A 14231-nucleotide genomic window follows, 5' to 3' on the forward strand; every position below is an offset into this window, starting at 1 on the left:
ATTCCAGTCTCTTATTCAAATCAATGCATGGTTGCTAGGGTAATTTGGACCCTAGTTACCAGATTGGTTAAGATGCAAATTGAAAAGCTGCTGGATAAAAAGCTAAATAACTCAAAAACCTTCAATAATAAAACATTAAAACAAATTGTCTCAGAATATCACTCTCTACATCATACTAAAAGTTATCTCAAAGGTGAACAACCCTTTTAAATTCAGATCTTTGTACAGAAATTGTGGGACAGATCACACTGACCCAATTATGTGGCCTGGTTATCCTTATGAGGCTACTCCTGACCAAGCTCAGATCAGATATAGCCCAGGGATGCCTTTGCTTTGATGCTTCTAGGTATATATTTAGATTGTAAGTCTCTTTAAGGAACAGTAACATAAAGTGTTTTAAAGTAAAAAAAAAATATAATGTAGTGTTGCCCTGCACTGGTAAAACTGGTGTGTTTGCTTCAGAAACACTACTACTGTTTATAAATAAGCTTCCTCCATTCAAAGGAGGTCTCAGGTTACACAGCAGATAGCAGATAAGCTCTGTAGTACATAATGGTGTTATCTGTTATCCACTATTTAAGCTGTGCCATATAGCTTTTTCAATTTCCGCCATTGCTATTCAGCAGCTTATTTATATAAATAATAGTAGTGTTTCTGAAGCAAACACATCAGTTTTACCAGTGCAGGGCAACACTACATTATATTTTCATTACTTTAAGGACAGGCACAAAACTTAACTCAGCCTTTGCAATAAGCAAGTTCTGTTCTTTAGGTCTCTTTCAGACGAGCGTTTGAAGCTGCGCTCCCCTGCGTTCTGTTTTTATGCGTTCAGTTGCAGGGGAGCGCAGGAGTAGATGCATTGTTTTTTTTCAATGGGGTGCCAAACGCAGGAAAAATGCAGCATGTTGTGTCTCAACCTGCGTTCGGCACCTACATGCGCATGTGTGAGTACAGCCCCATTGAAAAAAAACTGCGTCTACTCCTGCGCTCCCCTGCGGCTGAACACATAAAAACGGAACGCAGGGGAGCGCAGCTTCAACCGCTCGTCTGTAAGAGCCCTAAATGTATTGTTATTGCTTCTATTTATTACTCACCTTTCAGGCCTCTCCTATTTATCTTCCACTCCCATTCAAATCATTGCATGAACCAGATTGCTGAAACTGCAAACTGGAGAGCTGCTGAATAAAAAGCTAAATAACTCAAAAACCACAAATAATAAAAAATGAAAACCAATAGCAGATTGTCTCAGCATATCACTCTCTACATCGTACTAAAAGTTAATCTAAAGATGAACAACCCCTTTCATCCTACTGAAGTTAAAAAAATCTAAATATGATCAAAAATTCTGTACCGTTACTGAAATAATTAAGTTATCATCACTATCCTCTCCGCATCTGCCTCTCTTTATTTTGTCTTCAATGCAGAAGTTGGAAGTCTGATTTTGTAAGACAATTACATCTAATACAGACTTTGGGGGGGTCATTTTGACTAAAACATGTATCAGAGTTCCCTTATATAAAATAAACAGATATACTCTACATGCAGGACTTGTACTAAAGTCAGTTACCTGTATTATGTTATATTTTGTTAGTGCTGGGGTGAGTTACATCTGCTATGAAAGAGTGCCCTCCCCCAAAAAGTATGTATATTTTGGCTCTAACTCAATGAAAATCTGACTCCCAACCCTTGCATGAAAAGTGAATGAAGATAAACCGATGCTGAGAGAGGGGAAGCGGAGATAAACTTGATTATTTCAGAAACAGTACAATCTTTAATTGATTATATTTTGAAAGTTTCACCAAAACCAAAAAATAAGTGTTTTAAAGGAATGACAATAAAATGTAATGTTGCCCTGCACTGGTAAAGCTCTTGTGTTTGCTTCAGAAACTCTACTATAGTTTATATAAACAAGCTGTTGTGTAGCCATGGGGTCAGGCATTCAAAGCTGAAAAAAAACACAGGATACACAGTAGATAACAGATAAGTTCTGAAGAATCCCATTGTATACTACAGAGCTTATTTTTTATCTGCTGTGTGTCCTGTGCCTTTTCTTCCTTTTCAGCTTTAAATGGCTGCCCCCATGGCTACACAGCAGCTTGTTTATATAAACTATGGTAGAGTTTCTGAAACAAACACACCATTTTTATTATAGTATATTATAGTTTCATTGCTTTAAAAGACTTTTTTTAATTTTACTATTCCTTTAATGTGTAGATTAGATGGGCCATTTCGGTTCTTTTTGTACCATCAGATTCAGTTAGTACTTTCTCTATTCCCTGGCCCTGGGTCAGTATCCTTGCAGGATGTTGAAAATAAATTCTTCAGACCTATCCATTGTGCCTGCATTTAATTCCACTACATCAGCGCTGAGGAATGTTTGGCACCAGTTTCCTCTATCCCGCCCTACTGTCTTGTGACTTACCGTCAGTAGGTGCAGGCAGAATGTTCTACGCAATCAAATGTCAGTGCAATGGATAAAGTGCCTCCTTTGCTAGAGGGCTATATTAATGTGAATAAATATCTATTAGTGCAAAGCTGTATTATAACGTCAACAGGTTTTTCAGCATAAAGGCCTGACATTTAAACTGTCACCAGTGATTTTGCCTTATTATGAATATTAATCACGCTGTCCTGTGCAAATAATTCTTGTTGGACCACAAGCCTTTCAAAGGAGAGACAGCAGTGCTGCAGATTTTTACGACTGGGGAGACAATGGACAGAACACCGGGGAACATCACTGAAGCCTGTGGGGAGTGAAAAAACACAATGAAAGCAAAAACTACTAACCCCAATTAGACGCCGCACCCTGGGCACAGCTAGTCTGCCTACACCTGAAAATAATAACTGCAGGGAATGTTTCGGTCCTGAAATGTGTATTGGACCCTAGCAGTGAGGTGATATCAAAAGGCAACAGAAAACTGAAGTGCAGAACAAAGGGGAGAAAATATCAATAATAATGGATAGAGAACTTTTTTAAAACCCTTGATCCTTTCCAGAAACTTTGCACCTGTGAGCCGCACCGATTAGAGGTGGCGTAAATATAGAGGAAGCAGACCCTGCAATTGCAAGGGGAGCCCAGAATGAGAAGTCTGCTTCCTCTATAGCTAACAAGAAACTCACCCAGCTGTTCTCTTAACTGCAGCAGGGAAGGGGGTTACAAGTCGGCATGAGGCGGGAAGGTTGGGAGGATGGGGATCTGAGATATTTTTGCAGGGGTCCTCGGCACAATCTAGTTACACCACTGAAACTACGGACCACAAATACTGCTTCTTAAGACAATGGTTCACAGAATAGCACAGCAGGATTAGTGAGCACCATCTTGTTCTACTTCATGTTCTCTTCCCTGTTGCACTTGTGGAACCCTTTCACCCACTTGCCGTCTGCAGCAGAAAAATCTGATATTGGGTGATCATAAAAGACTTTTCATGTGTTTAAAGGCGTTAATGGCATTCTGATTGGGGCCCCAATTCCACTGCTTTAGCCTCAAAGTGTGGGATCCCATGGTTGTTCCAAGGGGAATTCTGAAAAAAATACATCACACCCCTTGCCCATATACAGTATATAAAGGAGTATGTTGGAAGGAATAAAGGGGGCTTCAGACACTTCTGTAGTCTATGATAAATATCCTGTTTTCGAGAAGGTTTCGGTTTCTTTTAAAACATTCTTCAAATGGAATAGCCTGTGCACTTCCCTATAGGAAATGTGTTAGTGAAGAAGTTCATGTGAAGGGGTGACTCACGCCATCAAGTGCCAAGTTGCAAAACTGAAGGGGCAGGAGGAGGGTGTGGAGGGGGGGGGGGTTGAAGCATGTAACTACTTCTCAAATTCTATATGATATATATTGTACAAATTCTTATATACTTTATAGAAGATACATTCAGGGATCAGTGGGCCCACATTCAACCACTAGATAACAGACAGGCTATTAATAAAACAATGACTTTTGTTGGTAAATGGAGATAAACAGAGGTCAAAATATCATTAATAGCTTTCTACGGTATACTTGAAGGAATACTAGGGGCGAATGTGCCTGAAAGAATATTAGGGATGATGGGCCTATGTGTCTGCATCAATAAGAGAGACTAGGTGTCAATGGATCTGCAGGAATTCTAGGAACTATGGGCCAATGTGTTTATAGGAATACTGGGGATTATGGGCCAATGTGTTTATAGGAGTACTGGGGATTATGGGCCAATGTACCTGCAGAAATACTTGGGATTATGGGTCAATGTGTCTTCATGAATACTGGGGATTATGGGCCAGTGTGCCTGCAGGAATACTAAGAATTATGTGCCAATGTGTCTGCAGGAATACTTGGGATTATGGGCCAATGCACCTGAATGAATACTGAGAATTATGTTCCATTGTACTTGCAGGAATACTAAGGATTATTCGCCAATGTGCCTACAGGAATACTGGAGATTATGGGGCAATGTGCCTACAGGAATACTGGGGATTAATTGTCAATGTGCCTACAGGAATACTGGGGATTAATTGTCAACGTGCCTTCAGGAATACTTGAGATTATGAGCCAATTTGTCTAAAGGAATACTGGGTATTATGTGCCATTGTGAAGAAGAAAGATTATCAGCGCACAGTTTGCCTTTAGAAATAATTATTACGGTACAAAAAATGAGGTATTAGTACCACAAGGGTGTTTCAAGCAGCTGGTCAACAGCACAGTGTGGGTAAGACCGAGTGCTGGCAATTTCTTTCTGTTTTTCATGTACAAATAGTAGCCAAATATTGCCTATAGCTGCCATTCAGCCTTTAAAACTGGGAATGATTTACAGGTGTATGTTAATGGGCTGGGGCTTAAAAGCTCCCTGCTTTCTCACTAGAGCTTCTGAGTTACGGTAAGTGCACTGTTGGTCACATTGTTTGCCGGGTGACTTGATTTTAAATGCACTACAAATTTAGAATTCTCACAGATAGTGTAGGAAGGGAAATATGTACAGGTGTATGCTAATTGGCTGGGGCTTATGTGCCATACTGCCATTGTACCTGCAGCAATTCCTAGATCAGGTTTCAGGAGGGGCATAATTGTGATAAGGAGTAGGCCATATTTTAAATCCATGGTGGGCAGGAGAAGAAGAAGGAAGGTCCACTGACACTGGGGCCCACTGGGGTATTATCCATTATATGACCCTGGAGGACAGGGAGCCAACATTAGAAAAAGACTGTCTTCAGCCTTTGACGGTGTTGGAAGTCCTAGTTCAGACAGATTAGAAATTCTGATTTTACAGATATATATAAAAAAAAAAAGGTATAATCACAGGGGAGGGGTGCCATAACGTTAGGTACAGCCAACTGATTATAATTGCTGAAGCCCCGGGTCTTTTTAAATCATTTGAACATGGAAAGCTAGTTTCTTATTATGAAAGCAGAACGCTTACAGCAGCTCAGGCTAATTGCTAAAGTGTCACAGAAGTAGGGGAAGAATAGCAAGTATTATGTAATATTAGACACTACCTCATTGTGCAAATTAATTCTCTTCTTTGTCTGATTCAGTTCTAACTGGTTTGCAACCAGATTCAGAAGAAACTTTCCTGCAAGTCTCACAGACTCACAGTCACTGGAATATCCAGGTAGGGCTGGGCAGTCACTTACATGAGAATCACCTTTCTGTAACTCAGATACACATTCCACTTTCTATAAGTTACTGTGCTATGAGCATCAGCGAACGAGCAATAAGGGGTGGGGCCTGGCTGAACCTGAGTCTGAATAAAAAATCCAGCACAACTTGCAAAGTGTCCTTATCCCCTGCATCTGCTTGTGCTCCCTAAACTGTACATCTGAATAAGTCCATTTATCAGGGGACACGCAGGTCTCCAATATCTGATTTGGCTCACAGAGACCTGCAGCAATTCTTTTATGGGCCAGGTTGAGAGTGCTAAAAGCCTGGCCGATTGTGCACAAGTTTGTGCACTTTGCACTCTGCCCTGCACATAATAAATAACCCTTTGGGGCAAATTCGCTAACCTCTGAAAATCCGGCAGCATCGGTTTCACTCACTGCACAACACTTCGTCAGGCGTAGATTCACCAGGACAACGCTAATTTACTAAAATCCGAAGTTGCGCCCAGGGCACCGAAACAGTGGTGCCCTGTCCTTAGTTTAAAAACATAGCGTTTATTAGTTCATATAGAAGCGTAGAAAAATTCAAAGGGAAGTATAGGCAACTTATCTGCACAGAGTCCAAATGTTATCGCAACATATCAACACTCACGCGACATTTCGGGAATGTCTTTTCCCTTTTTCAAGCGTGTTACATGTGCAGGAACACCAAAGACTCCATGTTCCAGTTCGTCTCACAATGCAGCGGAAGAGACGCGTCGGATCACTATAATGATGCGTCCTCTTGTCAGGGATGGACCAGCACTTAAACGGACGCGCTTCTCTTCGGTTGCATTGTGAGAGACGAACTGGAACATGGAGTCCTTGGCGTTCCTGCACATGTAACACGCTTGAAAAAGACATTCCCGAAACTTTGCGAGTGTTTGATATGTTCCGATAACTTTTGGACTCTGTGCAGATAAGTTGCCTATACTTCCCTATGAATTTTATATGCTTTTTATATGAACTAATAAACGCTATGTTTTAAACTAAGGTGTGCGATCTGGCTGGATACTATATATCATTAAAAATGCGGAGTGACTCACCGCAATAAGATCTGCACCCTAACACATACTTCCAATTTGAATTTTTATGTAATTGGTTCATCACATATGTTGGATTTTATATATACAGTATATATTTATATATATACATACAAACATATACGCACACAGTGATGAGAGGGAAAGGTGAAGGTTATGCAGAAGAACATGGGAAGGCCCTATATATCAAAATTCAAATCTGTTTAATGTTACTGTTTTTTTATGGATTGGGAGTCTTCAGCTCTCCCAGGCATGGGAGTGTGACAGCAGTCAAAATTGTATTAAAGTTGTTTCCCCATAAAATTGCTTACCTGTATTCTGATTGGTTACTGTTTCAATGCCATCTTCTAATTGTTTGCTTCAAAAAGGAGGCGTGGCGAAATCAATCTATATAAAGGCAAACTTGCGGAGCGGCCCTCATTGTTCATCGGCAGTCAATAGGTTTGCCACATGGCCGGTATTTTATCGTCATGGCCGGTAAAAATTATGGCTGATCCCAATGTTATTAATAGGGAAAAAGGATAAATATATAGGAAGGCCGGTATGTTTTTCATGAAAAGGTGGCAACCCTAGTGGTCAAAGGGAGAGGATCGACCTTGGAATCCCACCGACCCACCCAGTTGTTAATATCATTTTTTAAAAAATTTTAATATTGTCACAGATAAAAATTTATAAAGGTTACAGGTTAAGTAGAGGTATGCTCCTGGCTAGGTGGCTAAAGCAGGGCTTAATGCTTTTTAATCCTTTAAGGTGGCCTGCTGTGAGGATCTGATGGAGGGGCTGGCTGGGAAGATATGTACTGAGCAGTTATTAGCAGTTGTTACTGTTCTGATTAATATGACGGATAATTAATAAAACAGCAGCTGCGGCCTTCTCCACCATGTACTTGTCTGGTGTCTATTTCTTATGGTTCGTTGGTAAGTAAAATAAAAATGCTGGCTACAATTTGGCCAGTTCTCGATCGGATGGGACTGAAAATCCCGTTGGATCGCGGCCGCATCTGTTCGTTGATGTGGTCCCACGATCCGAGCTGTTACTATTCGTTAGGATCCGATCGTTGGGCCCTAGGGCCAAACGAGCGGATCTCTCCGTGTCTGGCCACCTTAACATAGCACTTCGGCAGGTTTAATTTGGCGAAGTATTAAAGTCGAAGTTTTTTTAAAGAGACAGTACTTTTATTATCGAATGGTCGAATAAAGGTTAAGTAAATTCGAAGTCGTAGTATCCTAATCAATGGTCGAAGTATCGAAAAAATTACTTTGAATTAGTGTAGCCTTAATGAACATAACAATACCTGACTTGCTTTACCAACACCAAATAATACTGAGCTGCAACTTCTTCATTCCCTTATACCACTTTGTTGTTACTAACCTCAATTTCTGTTCATGACTTTCCATGTCTTGACTCAGGGAAAGCGGATGGGAAGAAAAGAGACAGAGCTTAGTTATAGGTGGGATCTGGGTCAAGCCATTGAAGCCTAAACCCTGGTCATAATACTCTGGCAGTTAATAGCCCATTCTTAGCAACTTTTCAACTGGTCTTCATTTTTTAAAATTTTTTGCCTTATTGCATACCTCCGAATTGTCCTGTTTTTCACGTGACGTCCCAATTTTGACAGCTCAGCCTGCAGTCCCGGATTGTTACTGGAATGTCCTGACTTTCTCTTTAATCTCTTCTCCAGAATTGGATACAAAGTTTCTAAAACTCAATTGGCTTTTGGCAGAGAGCCCAGAATACATGGCAGGTGCACTTAGATACAGTTATAACAATTTAAGATAAGCAGGTCTCTCGGGGAAACTGTGACTTACAGCTTAATGCCTCAAGCACACGGGTAGATTCGGGGAGATTTAGTTGGCTGGCAACTAATCGCCTCTTCTGCCGGGCAACAAACCCCCATGAACTGCCTTCACCATGCCTGCCACCTGCTATAATGACAAAACGACAGCGCCAATGCACTTGCGGCGCTTCGATTTCCGAAGTCGCCCAAAGTTTCCTTGTGAGGCAACTTTGGTCGACTTCAGAAATCGAAGCGCCATGAGTGCATTGGCGCTAGCGTTTTGTCATTATAGCAGGCTGCAGGAACGGGGAAGGCAGTTTGGGGAGATTGTCGCCCCGCAGAAGAGGCGATTAGTCGCCAGGTGACTAATTCTCCCCAAATCTGCCCGTGTGCTGGCTCCCTAAAGGACAGTTCACCTTCATTAACAAAACTGTAATAAAACTTAAAAACCACAGAAATGTGTTCAAACTTTCATAACCTGCCAAATGTTGTAACATAAACATGGTAATTAGTGGGTGTGGTCACAAAAATTGGCGTGGTCAAAAATGTCTCCACGCTGAATTTTTGTCCCTCTTTCTAGTTCCAAAATGTCGGGAGGTATGTTCTTGTGACTCTTTCCTGCTTTCCTGTGTCACTAACCCCGGCAGTCCATAAACGATTGCTCTGTGAAGCTACAAAGAACAAAACATTTCTCAATGTAAATTTCAAAACTGCTCAGAGGGTTCTACCTCCATCACTGGATCTTTTCCTTCTCAGAAAGACGACGGTGCATGTGGCATATGACAGCCTCTATGAAAGCTCTACCACGCCATCACATTTTTACTCCCACAGATAGAAAACAATGTATCATTTTGTGTACAGGTATGGGATCAATTATCTAGAAACCCGTTATCCAGAAAGTTTCGATTTACGGAAAGGCCATCTCCCATAGACTCCATTATAATAAATGAATCCAAATTTTAACAAATTATTTTTCTCTGTAAAATTGTACTTGATCCCAACTAAGATAAAATGAATCCGTATTGGAAGCAAAACCAGCCTATTTGATTTATTTCATGTTTACATCATTTTCTAGCATGGAAAGATCCATTATCTGGAAAACCCCAGGTTCCAAGCATTCTGGATAACAGGGCCCATACCTGTACTAACATCCCCTATGCCCACATTAAAAGAAAAACTCTGTCGTTCCAAAGTATGATGCTGTAATGACACCAATGATTGATTAATGATTGTACTTTTTCTCTATGTGTAGAGGTTTAGGTTTCCCCCGAATTTGGACACCTAAGTGGTCCTTTGATTCACTTGCAGCAAGTTACACTATAATCTCACACTTTTCAGGTATGTACTGCATATGGAAAAAAAAACATCAGACAACTTTACAACTGGCAACTGGTACAGGCTGTATCAGATAATGTCTGTATAGATATGGGCCAAAATAGGTAGTGAAGTAGAGCACACTCCTCAGTGTAAACGATGACGCCTGGTGCTCAGGGTAGAGGGCTCGGCAACCCCCTCGGTAAAGGCTTCCAAAAAGGTACACTGGCACACAGGGCAATTGAAAAAGCAGGGTTACCCCTTGCTACTTTTATTTAAGCGGACGTGCGATGTTTCGGGGTTCCTACCCCTTTCTCAAGCATACAAACAGTGACCATCGTGCAGTGTATAAAACAGGTGTGCAATTAACATAATTAGCATATTAATGACATGCTGTGTATATTCTCAAGGAACCTAATCCTTTAGCCAATGTGATTGGATTGTGAACCCATTTGATTTAAAAACCTAATAAAAGGATCCAAACAAGTGCATAACGCATGTATAAATAAATATGCATTAAAATGTCCATACTGTGGTAAATCCAGCTGGTGCTAGTGCTGTAAAAGATACTGAAAAAAAGAAACAATATAAAAATACAAAAATTACCAAACGGATTACTTACACAATTTGCACAGTAAAACCGATACAAAAGATAAAAGATTTAAAAGATACAATGTATCTAATTACCAACCACAAACTTGCCCTACTGGAATAAATTGATCGTTACCTGTCCCTGGAGTCTACAAGAGTGTTCTCATCTGCAAAAAAATGCGAAAAATTATTAAATTTTAATTCTTCCAATTAAAAGAAAGATCAACTGCTAAGCATAACTCTGCTTCATAAAAAACATGATAAATTATATTCCTCGTTAAGTCCCCTCGGATGTCTAGATTGTAGACACCAAATCCAAAAGCATTCCCTCTGTAATAGCTTACGTTTAATATCCTGTCCAGAAAACGCCGTTACTTTCTCCAAAATTTGCCATCTTAATTGTGCCACTCTATGGCCCTGCTCGTAAAAATGTTTCGCCAATAAAGTTTCTTTTTTTGGTTTACTTGTTTCTTCCATGAGGAAGAAACAAGTAAACCAAAAAAAGAAACTTTATTGGCGAAACATTTTTACGAGCAGGGCCATAGAGTGGCACAATTAAGATGGCAAATTTAAGATGGCATATTTATTTATACATGCGTTATGCACTTGTTTGGATCCTTTTATTAGGTTTTTAAATCAAATGGGTTCACAATCCAATCACATTGGCTAAAGGATTAGGTTCCTTGAGAATATACACAGCATGTCATTAATATGCTAATTATGTTAATTGCACACCTGTTTTATACACTGCACGATGGTCACTGTTTGTATGCTTGAGAAAGGGGTAGGAACCCCGAAACGTCGCACGTCCGCTTAAATAAAAGTAGCAAGGGGTAACCCTGCTTTTTCAATTGCCCTGTGTGCCAGTGTACCTGTATAGATATGGGACCTGTTATTCAGAATGCTTGGGATCTGGGGTTTTCCGGGTTAAGGAATTTGGATCTCCTTACCTTAGGTCTACTAAAAAAATTGTTTAAAAAAAAGTAATATAATAATAAACCCAATAGGATTGTTTTGTCTCCAATAAGGATTAATTATATCTTATTTGGGATCCAGTAAAAGGTATTGTTTTCATAGAGCAGAGAAAAAGGGTATTGTTTTTAAAACGTTGAATTATTTGATTAAAATTAGGTCTATGGGAGACAGCTTTCCAGTAATTCCAAGCTTTCTGGATAACGGATCCCATACTTCTAATAAGTCTATTGTGAGTTTGATCCCATTATGCCAGAGTCCTTCTTAGAAACCAGATGACCACATACTAAACCTAATCCTGCTTCACATATTAAGACTGGAGCATTAGGGGTCCACCGGGTTCCAAACTTCTGGGGCTCCCTGCACATGCGCCAGGGTGCATTTCATTTTGTTGGGGGGCCAAGTCGATCGAGGAGCGGGTCTGGGCCAGTGGGGACCCATGAGGGCCGGGGCCCACTGGGTTTTTTCCCAGTGTCGGCCCAGTCCGACTTTTCTAGTGATCTAAATCAAAAGTTTTACCCAACAACATTTGTTGCAGATGGGGGGTCAGTGACCCCCATGTGAGAGAAGAAGGCCAACAATTCAAAAACTATAAAAAAGAAAATATGAAGGCCAATTTAAAACCTAAAGGTAAACCAACCCTTAAAAAATTCACTCAAAGTGGCCTCCACCCAAAGTTACTTGCATTGTGCTAATATGGAGGCAAATTAGCATTTTGTGAATTAGGTTCAAGTTGCACTGAACGATATTAAAGTAAGGACGGCGTGACTTCTAGTCCAATTAGTTTTGCATCAATAACAGCAGTAACGTCCATGAACTTGGTGGAAGGCTGCTGCAACAAGCAAGGGGATCCCATAGATTATGGACAAATCCAGGCTGCTGGTAGTCTCAGGGTTCCCTAGTGTACAAGTCACATGTTTGCAAATTTATAGGAATAACATACCTCCCAACTGCCCCATTTTTCGCAGGACAGTCCCAATTTTGGCACCTCAACCCACAGTCCTGGATTGTTACTGAAATTCCCCCACTTTCTGTTTGATCTCCTACAATGAACAGCCAGAAAAAGATACAAAGCTTCTAAAACTTAATTGGCTTTGGCCCAGAATATGTGGCAGGTGCACTTAGATACTTTTGTAACAATTTAAGATAAGCAGGGGAAACTGTGACTTGCAGCTTAAAGGGCAATTCAACTTCATTAGCAAATTTGTAATAACACATATACCACAGAAATGTGTTCAAACTTTCATTACCTGCCAAATTGTGTAAAATGAACATGATAATTAGGGGGTGTGGCCACAAAAACGGGTGTGGTAAAAAACATTGCAGCGCATATGCACAGCAAATCTTTTTGTCCCAAATATTGGGAGGTATGCAATATGATGTCATGCAACCCTGTGCACCTATCAGCTTTCTACGATTGCCATTCTCTGGTTTCTCATTATTTATCCTTATAGAGATCAGAGAAGTCATTAGTGAATACATACAATCCTGTGCACCCATGTGTTGTAAATTGTGCTCTGACAATCGTTTGCAATTGCTTCATTTTATTACAAAAAGAAAATGTTCATTTCTTTGAGAACGTAAGATTCAGTCAGATTAGCCCCAAAATATACAGTGGGGGTCATTTATCAACACTGGGCAAATTTGCCCATGGGCAGTAACCCTTGGCAACCAAGCATTCATTGTTCTACTTGAAGCTGGCTTTAAAATGCTAATCATTGATTGGTTGCTATAGGTAACTGCCCATGGGCAAATTTGCCCAGTGTTAATAAATGAGCTCCAGTGACTTTTATATACATAGCCTCTTTCCCCCAAACCAGCACAGATTCAACAGGGAATTATATATTAGGCACATAGACAGACAGACACCCAGTCAGGGTTTAGTGTGCGCATATGTACAGTGTATTAGAATGTCCAGTGTTCGGGGCATAGCTGTCCTGACGTTTACTGTCATTCTACCCAAACAGATGAGTAAAGTTAAAGATCTGACCCTATGAGCAGCAAGCTTTTCCTGACTGTGAGGAATGTGTTTGTTCCCCTTTACCCAGCCAAAGCTGGGGATCATTTATAAACACTGGTGCAGTTACCCGTAGCAACCAATCAGTGATTAGCTTTTCTCAGCCTGCTGCAGTTAAAACAAAAAAGGACACATCTGATTGGTTGCCATGGGTTACTACCAAGCTGCAAATTTGCCTGTTGTTTATAAACGACCCCCCTCTTCTAACAACACTTCACGTGACCACCCTTCTTTTAAAGGAAAACTATACCCCCAAAATTAACACTTAAGCAACAGATAGTTCATATCATATTAAGTGGCATATTAAAGAATCTTACCAAACTGGAATATATATTTAAGTAAATCTTGCCCTTTTATATCTCTTGCCTTGAGCCACCATTTCGAGATGGTCTGTGTGCTGCCTCAGAGATCACCTGACCAGAAATACTACAGCTCTAACTGTAACAGGAAGAAGTGTGGAAGCAAAAGACACAACTCTGCCTGTTAATTGGCTCATGTGACCTAACATGTATGGTTTGTTGGTATGTTTGTGAGTACAGTGAATCCTACGATCCCAGGGGGCGGCCCTTATTTTTTAAAATGGCAATTTTCTATTTATGATTACCCAATGGCACATACTACTAGAAAAGTATATTATTATGAAAATGGTTTATTTACATGAAGCAGGATTTTACATATGAGCTGTTTTATGCAATATCTTTTTATAGAGACCTACATTGTTTGAGGGGTATAGTTTTCCTTTAACCAACCATTACTGAATCTTTTGCTATCATCCAGCCTCTGCCACAGAAACTCTTAAAGGATAAGTAAACCTTTAAAATAAGTGAATGTAAAATTGGCGAGAGTACTATTTTAACCACTTTTGATATTTACATTCATTATTTTTTTATTCCAAGATATT

Source organism: Xenopus laevis, chromosome 3S, assembly GCF_017654675.1.
Source record: "Xenopus laevis strain J_2021 chromosome 3S, Xenopus_laevis_v10.1, whole genome shotgun sequence".
Taxonomy (NCBI): Eukaryota; Metazoa; Chordata; class Amphibia; order Anura; family Pipidae; genus Xenopus; species Xenopus laevis.